Source organism: Elephantulus edwardii, unplaced genomic scaffold (assembly GCF_000299155.1).
Source record: "Elephantulus edwardii isolate Elephantulus edwardi_28Jun2011 unplaced genomic scaffold, EleEdw1.0 scaffold00016, whole genome shotgun sequence".
In the NCBI taxonomy this organism is placed as follows: Eukaryota; Metazoa; Chordata; class Mammalia; order Macroscelidea; family Macroscelididae; genus Elephantulus; species Elephantulus edwardii.
This window is the reverse complement of record NW_006399766.1, coordinates 21,635,909-21,649,947: the sequence shown is the minus strand read 5'-3', so window position 1 is coordinate 21,649,947 and position 14,039 is coordinate 21,635,909. Positions and strand designations below refer to the sequence as shown.

General features: G+C 46.1%; 1 protein-coding gene across 3 annotated transcripts in view; it reads left to right on the top strand.

The window, feature by feature from the left end:
- LOC102853389 (fibroblast growth factor 13-like) overlaps nucleotides 1-14,039 on the top strand; it is a 585,433-nt gene that overhangs the window by 477,321 nt on the left and 94,073 nt on the right. The window lies entirely within an intron of this gene.

Below are 14,039 nucleotides of genomic sequence, written 5' to 3'. Positions count from 1 at the left end.
TCCATGGTATTCTCAATACTCTTCTCCAGCACCACAGCTCAAAGGCATCAATTCTCCTTCTATCCTCCTTGGTCATTGTCCAACTCTCTGATGCATAACACGTGATTGCAAAAACCATGGCCTGTATCAGACGCACCTTAGTCTCCAGAGAGACAGTGCATTCAAAATATATGTATATGTTGTATTATTGTTGTGTGCAACTGAGGCAGAGACAACCCATAGTTGACCATCCAGCAGGTTTTCAGAGGCAGTCAGTCACATGGGAGAAGATTCCTTATCCAGCTTCTGCAGAGCAACTGGTGGATTTGAACCACCTACCTTTGAGAGTGCAGTGCAGCTTCTTACCTCTAGGCCACCAGAGCACCCTAGTGATAAGCAGCTGTGCTGCCAACCTGAAGGCACATAAACCAAATCCACCAGCTACTCTGTGGATGAAAAATGGGCAGTCTCTTCCTATGTGATTTATAGCCTTTAAAAATGGGCTGGAGGGTTAAATATTTGACCTCACAAACAACAATAAACTAATAGTAAAACTAGTGCAACAACCTCATGTGTACAATGAATTACAGGCATATATAGTTATAAGAGCCAATGGTGTAAACTGACAGGAGATTTAAAAATTATGGGATCCTTCAACGCTTTCTTTCTTTTAAACTTTCACTTTAGCCTATTCCGTCTGTCATTGAAAATATCACCATTTGAGGCACTGTTTTGAAGTACAGTGTTGCCTATTGTTGTTGTTGAGAACCATAGCTGACTCTCCAGTGGGTTTTCAGAGGCAGTTAATCACACAGAAGGAGATTGCCCATCCTTCTCCCATGTAGCAGCTGGTGAATTCAAATTTCATGCCTCCAGATTGCAGTGCATTTTCTTACCACTAGGTCACCAGATGAGTCTGTTCCCTGGAGTGTGGTGAGAACATATTAGTACCTGTTGATCAAGGACTATAGTCTTCAATATGGATTGAAGCTCAACATCAAGAAAACAAAGATTCTCAACACTAGGCCAATTGTCAGCTTCATGATAGAGAAGAAAATGAAGTTATTGATAACTTCATCTTGCTTGGTTCTAAAATTAACATTCGACACCTGCAGTCAAGAAATCAAAAGATGAGTTACATTGGGAAAGTCTGCTGTCAGAGACCTCTCTAGAGTACTGAAGAACAACAATGTCAGTCTGGAGACTAAGGTGTACTTGAAGCAGGCCATGATCTTGACAATTGCTTGTGAAGCATCTGAGAGCTGGACGCTGACTAAGGATGATAGAACAAGGACTGAGTTTTGATTCTTGAAAAGTGTTGAACCTGTGCACTACTAGGAGAACAAACAGGTCTTTCCTGGAGAGGTTGAAACTAGGCTGCTCCTGGGAGGCAAGAACTTTGAAGTTCTATCTCACATATTTTGGGCACATGAGACCAGTCCTAGAAGAAGAACATCATGCTTAAAAGGGTGGAGAAACAGCACAGAAGAGGAGGCCCCAGGATGAGATGGATTGACTCAGTGACTGAAGAAATGAGATTAGGTTTGTTAGAGACAAAGAAATTGGTTTAGGATAGGGCAGGGTTCAGAGATAATGTACATAGGGTCACTATGAGTTGCAGACAACTTGGTGACACATAACAACAGTCTGGCACTTAAAAGAATATCTGGTCAAGTAGTGGACCTGGAATTGCAACTTAAAATATTTGCATTTTACATTAAAGCAGTAAAACAGTCTTTAATAATTATTCACCAAGTGAAATAACCCTATATTAATTTGTTGCTGATGGAATAAGAAAAACAAACTGGGAACAGGAAACAGGCTAATAAGGATACCGAGCACATAGGTGTGAATTAAAAGGCATGGATTATGGCAGAGGAAGAGAAAAGTTTACAAGCTTAATGTCTGTGTTATGGATTAAATTATGTCTTCCCCCCCCCAAAAAAAAAGGACTATCAGATCAACTTTCTTATTGGGAAGTAATGTTCTCAGAGATACAGGAAATGACCAGTTTAATAAAGCTGTGAGTTTTGTCTGAAGAACTGACATCTATGAGGCAGGCCTTACAGGCAACAGAGTGAGCTGTTGTGTTTATGGTGTTTATGTTGTGTTTATGGTGTTTATGGTGTTGTCTGAAGCTTCCGTGGGTGCATACATACACACACATACAGACATGTATGCACATTCACCCTGCAATACACATGCAATCTGTTGTCTTGGTTCTTCTTGTAGTGAAGGAAGGTGATGTTGCTTCCCTTAACGGTTCTATTCAGCATTTGTCTCTTTTTTTCTTCAGACAAAACAGCACTAAGGTTCTAGCAAAACAAGTGGGCACTGATATTTAGGGGCAGGAGGCAGAATGCAATGAGTAGGAAGATCTTTAATATGTTTTCAGCCATTAAAATATCAACTAAATCCCAGTTCTAACTCACCAATAGGGATATTGAAATCTACATAGAGAGATTACTAGGATTACCTGGCATGGACCGTCATTTCCCCTTATCTTGAATTCATTTGTTAGCTTAAAATGCTATCATCGATATAAATAGTTTAGTTGCTGCCCATGTGCATATCTCTCATTTTTTAGTTCATCTCGGTTGTTGCAAGAAAAGAACTGACTCACTGTGGCATATGTGCTAATTTCAGTTTTAATTTGATTGGCATCTTCATGACAAGATTACTTCCACTAACCCCTCTACTAATGGCAGTCATAAATCGATAATCTCCTGGACACTAGCGCATCACCATTGATAATGTGTGTTATATTCATTAGGTTGGGAAAAAGGAAAGATGATTGGCTTGCAAGCAAGAAGAAAAGAGCTCATAAATGCCCATCAGAATATCCACATAAGCCATCTGATTTGTTCCCATTCACAGAATGCTTCGTGAATGTACCAGTAACAAACAGATCACAGAAATAGATGCTTATGGAAAGCAATTATACTCTGAGACCAACTTCTTACCAGATGGTTCAAATATGTTAATAGCTGCCATTATGCCTGCCCCTGACTCACGGAAACCCATGAACAATGGGATCTGACTTTGTGATCCACAGAGTTTCAGTTCACTGACGTTTGGAATTAGATCTGTAGAACGTTATTCCTAGTCTATCTTAGTCTAGAAACTCTGCTGTAATTCTTGGCTGTCATGTGGTGCAATGGCTGGGAATTGAACCTAAGAAACAATGGCATTATTTCTGCCATTGAACTTCCTCTAGTGCCAGTTCAGATTTTATGCTGAGGGCATAAAAATCCAAGATTTTCTAAGTCTTGTCAGCTGAAGGGAAGTAATGTAGCCTCATCGCTGACCTTAGAGTGGGTTTGCATTGGCTTTAAACCATACAGGAATAAATTGTCTGTTGTTCTCCTATTAAACATCTTGGTGAATTTGAACCTCATGCCTTAGGGTCTGCAGTGCATCTTCTTACCTCTAGGCTACCAGAATTCCTTACTAGGAATTAAAACAGAAGACCAGGAGTTGAGGGCTAACTTTGCCCAATTTTGTTCCCCAACTTCCTGGGTTTTCTACCTCTTCAAAAATTCCATTTCTTGTTGTTACGTGTCATCAAGTTGACTGTGACTCATTTTGACCCTCTGAACAGTGGATTGGAAACTTGCCCTACCCTAGGCCATCCTCATGATCTCCATTATACTCAAGCCCATTGTTAGTCACTGTGCCAGTCCGTCTTGTTGAGGGTCTTCTTTTTCCCTGACCACCTACTTTTGCTGGCACGATGTGTTTTTCCAAGGACTGGTCCCTTCTGACATGTCTTGCCTTGGAGAAAGTGCAAGCACAGTGCTCCTCAAAGGCAAGGAGGGTGAACCACTGTGGCCCAGCAGATAGTGCACTGGACTACCAGGACTACTGGTGATTAAACGCATTTGCCATCAGAAGCAATTCATGGCTGACCCTCCCTTGGGTTAGCAAGGCTGTAATTTGCATGAGGGGAGATTGCCTATCTTTGTCAGAGCCACTGGTGGATTTGAACTGCCAGCGAGATGTGGCCTTTGGATCAACAGGATAACTCCCTATGAAGCATGCCATTAGAACGCCCTCTTCCCTGGTAAATAGTTCTCAGTAAATCTTAAATGAGTGCGTGATTAGACGAGTGAAGGAAGGAATAACCAAACGATCCACCATGACTCATGTCAGTTATCTTCTCTCAGAAGTGAGATCAGGGGATGAGCATCAAGGCCGCTGTCGGGAAACGAGCTTCTACAGTGATGTGCGCTCTTGGGTCGATGCAGGAGAGGTTATGGGCTAACTGCAGGCTGTTGGAGTCCACTTTTAGTTGAGTATCAGAGAAGGAAAAAAAAATAGAACAAATTACCTAGAATGGACGTTGGAGAAAGCCCTGAATGGGTGTTGGAGAAAGGATCACCGTGAGCTTCAGACCATGGAAGTAAATATACTGTGTGTAATTTTTTTTTCTTGTTGGCTGAACTCAAGCTTCCTGTAGCTGAAAGCAGATGGCACAAAAGAGCTTATGGTGTAGAAAGCCAGCTTTTTCCGTGTGAAAAGAACAGAGAGAGTGGGGGGTGCTCTCGCAGCTTGTCTCTACTAAGGCAAGAAGGAGATGAAAGCCAGAAGGTGTCTTTTGGATTTCCTCCGTTGCTGTGGAGTCAATTCCGAATCCTAATGACCCCCCAGGGCAGAGTGGATCTCCAAGGGGGCCAAGGCCATCCATTCCTTACAGAAGCATTCTCCCCTGGAGTGACTGGCTGGCAGCCAAGAGTTTACCCACCACTTGGCCAGGGTTCCTAGAGTCTCATCATACCCCCCAGACCAGATTCCCTGAGAATCTCAGAACACCACACCCAAACCCAAAATCCCTGCCCTGGCGTCCACTCACACTCATGCCAACCCTCCCCCGGCTTTCCATGGCTGTGTAGCTCTAACAGAGGATACTGCCATGTTTTCCCCAAGTTGCAGCTGGTGGATTTAAACCTCTGACCTTTTAGTCAGCAGATCCACAGAGAATGCACCAGCGCTCCTTAGAATGCGATGTTGTTGTATGTTGGAGAGTCAGAGCAGACTCGTAGCTTACACTCCAGCAGGTTTTCAGAGGCAGCAAATCACACAGGAGGAGATTGCCTGTCTTTCTCCCACAAAGCAGCTGGTGGATTCAAACCATGTGCCTTTGGAATTACAGCACAGCTTCTCACCACTAGGCCAACCTAGGGCAGTGATTTAATAGCCCTCTGGTTTTAATGTGAGAGGGAAGCTTGTTTTATTTGAATTTCATGCTAGGAAATTATTGTTAAAAATTAGAAATTGGCTCACAACTATGCACAGGCCATTTCTCTTCCTGCTTAATTATTCACTTTTGTTTTAAAAAAGGGGGGAGGGGAGCCCATAATTGAAAAGTATACTCCATTTCTTTCAGTAACCCAAGGTAAGAGAGAGCCACGTCCAGTCACTGAGATTTGGTGGCCGATATTACAGACCCAAGGCCAAGGCCAAAAGTCGCAGTAGTAGTTAAAGGATTGGCTTTGTGCACGCAAATTATATAGACTGAGGAGCCCTAAGCACTGGCACTGCCACTTGGGTGCTAGCCAGGGAATCCTAGGGCTGTCGCTTACTCAATCTCTCGAGCCCTCGCTCTCTCTTCTCTAAGAGGGAAGATAATGACAATACTTCTCTAGCCGAGTTGTTGGGAAGATGATAGGTGATGACGTTTAGTAGCTGTTTATCCAGGAAGAGCCGCTGCGGATCTAGTGCTGTCACCGTTTGGGAAGTTCTGCACTGCTAACCCAAAGTGCCCATCCTGGGTGGTTTGAATCTTCTCGCTGCTCTGAAAGAGAAAGGTGGGTGGTCTCCTGGTAATATTTATAGCCCAGGAGACCCAATGAAAGGTCTCTATGACTTAAATCAATTTGATAGCAGTGATTTGAGAAGGAGCTCTGGTAGTGGTAGGGTTGAGGCTGATAATGAAGAGGTTGGCAGTTCAGCCCCAGCTACTGGGCAGGAGAAAGATGAGGTAGTCTGCTATGGCCCCAGAAACCTGTTTGGGCACCTCTCTGTCCAGTAGGGTCACTGAGTGGCAGTATTATCACCATTTGAAAAGGTGCTCTACTGGCACTGTCTTGAGGTCGGTGGTTCAAACGCATCAGAAGAAAGAGGAGACAGTCTGCTTGTATAAAGGTCTAAAGCCTTGGGAACCCTATGGGGCAGTTGCATTTTGTCATTGAGGCTGTAAATCAGAATCAGCTTTATGGTGATCAGTTTTTGACACCATCATTTAAAAGGAGGCAAAAATTCAAGCCGCTTGATGGCTAACTTCAGCAGTCCAGTCTCTTTGGGAGAAAGTTATGTTGCTGTGAGTCTGAATCAGCTCAGTGGCAATGGGTTTGGATTTTTTTTTTGTGTGTGTGGTTTTTTGTTGGTTGGTTGGGTGGGTGTTTTTGGTGTTTTGTTTTGTTTTAATTTTTCTCATTTGTAGGAGTCCCAGGATGGTGCAGATACTTTAAAAAGCTGGTGTTCTTGTTTCCTTTGGATTTTCTGTTCCCACTAACGCAGCTCTCCTCTAGAAGGGATCACAATAGAAGATCCCAGAGAGAGGAGGAGACAAAGGTGGAATAAAACAGTTAAGTATGCAAACAGACCAGGCTAAGTGGTCTTATAGAGACTGGTGGAGCCTCCAAGGATCTGGCCCTTCACCACCGTTCAAACCTGGATCCAAAATCATTCCTTTCACTCAGTGGTCAGTTAAACAACAAAGAGGCCTACAAGATAATCAGTAACACCTTGCAAGCGCACTCAACTATATAAAGCCCCAAAGTGACATTTTCTGAGGGAGAAAGCTTAGAAAGCAGGGAGGGATAGAAAAGAAGGATCAATGGAGATGGGAAAGCAAAGGAGAGAATGGAAAGAGTGCTGCTACAGTGGTGGTGGAGGTGGCAGTGGCAATGCTGGTGGTGGTGGCAGTGATGAATTGTAATGAGTGAAAGAGAATGTGAGTGAATTATTGAATTATTGCCATTTGCCCTGTGCATTTTCATTAAAATGACAAGTTCTAAGGAAGGAAGAAAATGAAAGTTCTTACCTGTCTCCACACACCACCAGACAAGCTTTCTCAGGAGCTTGTGTTGCTACCCTATCCCTCTGACCACTTTTTGCTTGTTAGCCATGGAGACAAGAATAATTATGTAGTGTTTATTACAAAGTGAGAGCCTTGATAGAAATCAACCCAGGTAGATAAGGATTCTGTTATCTCGCCCTGTAGAGGAAGAATCAGCCGTCCACATGGTATTTAATAACCCTTGCAGAGCAACACGTTCTTCTCCGGGAGAACCACAATCCCCCACCTACTGAAGCATAAATTAATTTCCTCTTGCCCTCCCCTTATCATCCCGACAGGAACCCCAACACCAGCCAGCCCATTATCTCTTTATGGGTTTCTTGATTAAATGACCAAGCAGGTAACCAGAGGCCTTAAACTCTCCATGTTTCAGCTGCCATGGCTAATTAAATGGCATAAAGCTGAATTCATAGGTGAGATTAATACCACGACAGTTTCTATGATTTGAATGCTTATCAATTTATGAGCACACAAGGAAATCTTGATGTGGGTTATCGGGGGTTTTTTTCCCCTCCTAAGAGTCAGATTTTATCAGTTTCCCCAGTTGATTTCAAATATCAACAGAGGCAGCTTCAGTAAATTTTACAGCCGAGACATTTTAAGAGGAAGCTCTCAGACTGGGGACATAATGAAGGCCAAGCCACCGCCCTAATGCAGCAACGCATCCATTGCTTTTTTTCTTTTTTTTTTTTTTAAATGCTTTTGGAGGCCTTAGTTTCTGCATCACAACTCTTCCAAATGATGCCTAGAAGAAAGTCTTTTCCAGCTAATAAATGTGTCAGGTTCTGTTACAGAATACAGTCGTCACTCTTTCTGTCCCTGGAATGCCAGTGTGACATTGACAAGATTTCCTTAAATTGCATTCCCCCCCCCCCACCTTCCTGCTCAGAGTTAAGTGGCAGCAGCGCCTGCTAATGGTTTTTCTCTAATCTCCTCATTTGGATTTCTATCCAGCCACTTCTCTGAGCTTTTGAACACCATTAGATAGACCACAAAAGGGGGTACCTGCTGTCCAATTCCTTCAAAGCCCCCTCTGCTGCCCTAGTCAGCTAGTAGGAAGACCCCAGGGTAGCCTGACCTCAGCGCAACATACACCTTAGCTCACTCGCCCATTCTCCTGGTGAGTGTAGCCTCCAGCATCATCCTGGTAACTAGTCATTCTGATGCGTTGTTGTTGTTTTAATTGCACAATTTCTGCCCTGTCCACCCCTCTCCCCAGCTCGCTTTTCTCTTTGAAAAGAAAAATAGAATTCTTTCATTGTTGTACAAGCCTCATCCCCCAAGTCTACAGTCCAGTTTACTATGATATTTTGATGGGCTGTTAGTGACAGAGCACACAGCTGGCACGTGGCTCTAGTGATGTTTATCTTCCTGAAGGAAGCGTGTTAGAAAACTCCCATTTTCAGAATCTCGGAGAGACAGGCAATTTTTTCCTGCTCCGAAGGTAACGAGACTGCTCCTGATCAGTCTGTCTCCATTCCTTCATTTTTACTCATCACAATCACATCTGTTTGGCTTTCTGTCTTTCTCTTGGAGAAGCCTCTTGAGAGCGGGTCCCATCAGCCTCCTTCCAGCTCATCTGACGCCTGCTACGAGAGATTGGCAGAGGACGATCAGAATTCTAAGCCCTGATAACTCCCATAACTCTCCCGGAAAAGACAAGCGAGCCCACGAGGTGCCACTCCATAGGGACTTGTGTCTTTTTCTTTGGAATCCAATTTAGAGTTTATGTTCTGGAGAGGTGCGGAGGGGGAGGAGGGGGGAAGTTAAGAAGACAGAAGAGCAGAGGTGTGTGCAAAGAATCGTCGACTTTCAGAGCTAAAGGGGCTTCTCAGTGTCTTGAAAGGATTTGTTTCACCAGAGAAATTCTTTTCCTCCATGAAATCGGACCGAGACCATCAATAAACAGCACAGACGGAGACAGAGGAGCCATGGCTGAACACTGGGGAGGGCACTTCCTTCGCCTCCATGCACTCCCAAGCATACACTTTGAAATCTGCCAGTGCAGTCTAACCACCACCTGTCTGGCAGTGGGTCTTACTGTGGTGGCTTGGGTGTTGCTGTGACGCTGAAAGCGACATCTCGGGTATTTCAGACACCATCATGGAGTGTATAGTTTGCATAGATACTTTTGAATGTAAAAAAAGATGAGGAAGAAAGACGTGGGGATCTACTTCAGAACATTTGCCTATAAAAGCCATAACAAAACATTTCCCAGTTTGCTTGCTTTGGGCACAGGAAGCCACTGGCAGGAGGACTTCATGTTTGGTGAAGCAGAGAGGGCCAATGAGAGTTAGAGAGATCGTTGGTTTAGATAGTCACAGTGATAGACTCCAACGTGCTGGCCATTGTGAGAATAACACCGACAGGCCAGCACGTTTTTTTCTGTTGTATATGCGTTTGCCATGAGTTTGAGTCCACTCGCTGGCAGTTGCTCGTCTCTGTAGTCTAATTTAATCCCAAACATGATGAGAAAACTGGGATGCCAGCGCAAGCAAGGATTTAATCTTCCTCCCATGAAAATGTTGTACTGCTCATGGTGGTTGTGGTCAGAAGAGGGTCTTGTTAGGCGCCATCTAGTCAACTCCAATTCCTAGATGCCCTGTGTGGAGAGGAATCCTGGGCTGGCCTCACGATCGATCTGTGCCCAGTGTTGCAGCCTCTGTGTTAGTGTGTTTGTTTGAGGACCTTCCTCTTTTTGGCTAACCTTTACTTTTACTAGTCGTGACATCTCTCTCCAGAGCCTGGCCCCCTTCGTGCTGATAATGTGCAGAGTCTCACCACCCTGGCCTCTAAGGAGCCTTCTGGCTGACCGTCCTCCAGGACAGAGTTGTTGGTTCTTTGACAGTCCCCAGTGTATTTAATATCCTTCACCAACATCACAATTATGTTGACCATGTTTTATCCCACGATTAAGGCTGAAGGAGTGAATAGTTAACTGACTTGAGGTGGTGCCTTATTTTATTGTTGGTAGATGCCCTGAAGTCGACTACCACCAGTCAGAGTAACCCTGTGAATAACAGATCTGAACCTTGTCCTATCCTGCATCATTAAGCTTAAAATCAGCCCATCTCATTGGGGTCTTCCTCTTTCCCTGACCCTCTATCTTTCCTAGCATGATGTCTTTCTCCAAGGACAGATTCCTCCTGAAAATATGCTCAAAGCGAGACAAAGTTTCACCTTCCAAGGAGTACCATAGACAGACTCGGTTTTTTTCTTTGGTGGTGGTGGTTGTTAGGTGCTATCAAGTACAACTCATAGTGACCCTATGAACACCAGACCTGAACCCTATCCTATCCTGTGCCCTCATCTCTCTGACACACTCGATCCCATTGCTGCAGACACTGTGCCAGTCATTCTCATTGGGGTGGGGGTCTTCCCCTCGTTCACTGACCCTTTACTTTTCCAAGCATAATGTCTCTTTCCAAGGAGTAGCCTCTCGTAAAATTCAAAGATACTGATTCTTCTTCTCTCATACTTACTCATTGTCAAATTTTCAGATGCACAGGAAATAATTGAAAACACGATGGCTTGGATAATATGGCACTTTAGTCTTTAAAGTGACATCAGTTGTTTTGGCACCTTGTAAAGAAAGCAAACTATATTCCTCAAGGGGCAAGAGAGGCACATGCCTTTCATTATGCCCCTCTGAAGTGGATGTGGATTGGGATATGTGATATTCACACTTTCCCTGATCTGGATCCAGAAGCAAGTAGAAGAATTGGGAAGGGATCAGAAGAGTTGCTTTATTAATGGTTAAGTGGACCGAACACTATGATTTAGACTCAAGCTGAAAGTGGTCTGTAAGTCTCGCTTCTCCTCTGGACTGATGAAACCTCCTTTCTAGGCCCAGGCTTGTGTGAGTTCTCTTCCTGGAGGAGAGAGGAGAATGCATGTGAGCCTACATGTGGTACCACAAGTAGAGACCCCAGTTTTATCCATCACATCGGTCACTTCATGTCTAAGGAGATGAAAGGATGAGGCGTGGGGTGGATTCTGACTGCTGCTGGGTGGGGCACAACTGTCCCAGCGGGTCCCAAGGCTATAATCTTAGACAAGCTGGTGGCCACACGTTTCCCTCATGGATCGCCCTGGAGAGCTCCAATCACTGACTTTTAACCAGGGCACTACTAGAGCTCATTATAGAAAGGTTTAAGGTTCCTTTTATGGGCTGACATGTAGGCAAGGGTAAAAGTAGAGGTGCTTCCTAAACCTGTCCTTTTTCAAGATGATAAGATTTATGTTGGGGGACGGAGGAGGGAGGAGGTAGAGTAAGAAAGCAAGGCACGCTGAAGCCACCACAGCCCGGTGGATCCCATCTCAGAACAGCACTGCAGGGCAGAGCGGAACTGCGCCATGGGGTTCCCAAGGCCGCAATTGTTCATGGAAGCGGAGTTGTCACCTTTCTCTCCTAGGCATCTATTGCTTGACAACTGAATGCTTAACTGCTGTGCCACCAGGGCTCCTTTAGAGCGGGGAAAGGTGCCCATAAACACCTACAGCGTCACCCACTTGTCAGTTTTAGTCTGGTGCTTCCAAGAGCCCGTGGCATGGCGTTTTGTTTTCTAAAGGCTCATTGTTTCAGAGAATGTGGGGAGAGGGCAAGTGGGAGTGGGAGGCAAGTGCTGACGCCGCCACATGCATGTGTTTGCCACTCAGCAATGCCTGGTGGCCTCCCGCCCCATCATATGCTGCTGTGGCTCCCTGTTTGTTTGCATGTCCCTCCTCAGGAATTCTCCAGGCTCTGGAAAATGCCTCCTGGAGGGTGTTTGCACAAACAAGCAGTGTGAGCTTCCTCCCTGGGGAAGTGGGGGACCAAGCACGGGGAACACTGCCTCATTTTCTCTCTGCATCATCCTTGTTCTCCCTGAATTGGAACCAGAAGAGCCCTCCCTTAGCTTTCCAAGCCTACTTTGATTCCAGGTTCCAAGGCAGGCGGTGGGGTAGGAAGATGGGGGTGCGCTGAGGGGAGGGGCAGTGCTAAGGAGAAAGGAAGAGCCTGCAGAGCAAGCTGCATGATGACCAGGGACCCCTTAGCTCTCCTGTCCTTAGCCACCATCTAGTTCTACCCCAAATGGCCCAGAGGTCAGAAGCTGCGCTGCAATCCCCAAGGTATCCACTAGCTGTGCCACAGAGAAGGATGGGCAATCTCTTCCTGTGTGGTTTACAGCCTCTGAAAACCTCTGGAAGATTAGCTATGGGTTGATTCCTTATTCAACAGCAAACAACAAAAGTCTAGGCTTAAGGAGCCCTGGTGGTGTAGTGGTTAAAGATTTCAGCTGCTATCCGAAGGTTTGGCAGTTCAACTCCATCAGCTGTTCCTCAGAAGAAAGCTGCTGCAGTCAGTTTCCATAATAGTCATAGCTTTGTGAACCCTTGGCTCTGTTCTATAGGGTTGCTATGAATGAGCATCAGTGCAGATGCAGTGGGTTTTAGGGCATGCTTCTGGTCTCTATTCTAGTGAGGTTATTTCTATTTGACCACATACATTGATCACATATATTCTGAGTGGAGAGATATCCTCCTGTTGAGTTCTGGTGGCCTAACAGAAAGGAACTACACTTCCAACCCAAACACAAGTGGTTCGAATCCACCAGCTGCCCCTCAGATGAAAGATGGGGCATCTGCTCCTGTGCAATTTAAAGCCTCTGAAAACCTGCTGGAGGATCAGATAAAAATCGGTTCCCAGTCAACCGTACATACCAACAGCCACCAGAATCTATGTAACCGAGTCATTCACTAAATATTTTGGACACATTTTTATTGAACACATTTTTATTGAACGTTCTGGTGTTTGTTATGTGTTGTGCTAACTGGGTTCAAATCCACCAGCTACTCTGCAACAGAAAGACGAGCAGTCTCCTCCCTAAAGATTTACAGCCTCAGAAGGCTACGGAGGGTGGTCATGAGTGGGAAGCCACTGAAAGGCTGCAGGTGGGTTTATCGCGCTTAAACTATGTACCAAGATCTGTTCCAGGTGCTGGGAATGGTAGTGCGTGTTTGAAATTAGGGCTTCCTTCTTGACCGCAGAAATTTTAAAAAAAAAATCAGTATCTGTTTGAGGGCAGGAGTGTGATGCACTGTTGTCTTAGCTGCGTTTTGACCCCAAATCTCTTCATGCTGCTCCTACATTAGAAGCTTGTAGGTTAGAGTGGGTCCAGCAAAAAGCCAGGGGCTTCCTGAAGTTGTAGGGCAGGAAAAGAAATACCGAAAAGAGAAGTAAATTAGGAGATTAGAGGACAACAGCTTAAATAAGGAGGCTCAGAGAGCCTGGGCTCTGTGCTTTGAACTGGAACTGAAGGGAGAGATGAGAGCACACTGAGGAAAATCAGGGTCTGGCCACACCAAGAGGTTTGGAGTGAAAAGTCAGCGGAAACCACTGGGGGGCAGCGTGGGGCGCGGGAGCAGCTCTGCAGTGCTGCCACCGCCACTGCTGAACGCCTTAGCCTCCTACCAGGATGGCTACAAGTGTCGCCATACGAAATCCCTCCATGGGACAGAGGCGAGTGGCAGAGTCCCAGCCCAGGGCAGGTGCTGGCCAACTTCCAGGCTGCTGCAGGCCCGCGCTGGTCGGCCAGCTGGCAGTCAGGCACTAAGGATACACCCCCGCAGCCCCACCGCCTAGCCCAGCCCGCTCCTCCTCCTCCTCCATCACTGGAGCTCCTCTGGGGAGAGGAGAGGAGCAGGGTGCGGCCCACGGGGCAGTGTCGACCCCTACAGGTGTGAGCCCTGCCGCCTGCGGGAAGTCGGGGGCGGCAGCGGGTGGGGACGCCCCGCAGGGAGGGGCCTCTGTTCGCTGGGAGGGTCCCTGCGGCGACACACTTCCCGTGCTGCGACGGAGCCGCGCCTGGAGCTGCAGCCTTCGCCAGGATGCGGGGCCATTACCTGTTAGATCCCCGCCGGCCAGCGGCCACCCCGGGCCAACTTTTCGCGCCTGGCGGGCAGAGAAGTTGCCGGGACTAGTGGGCGGTCAGGGCCC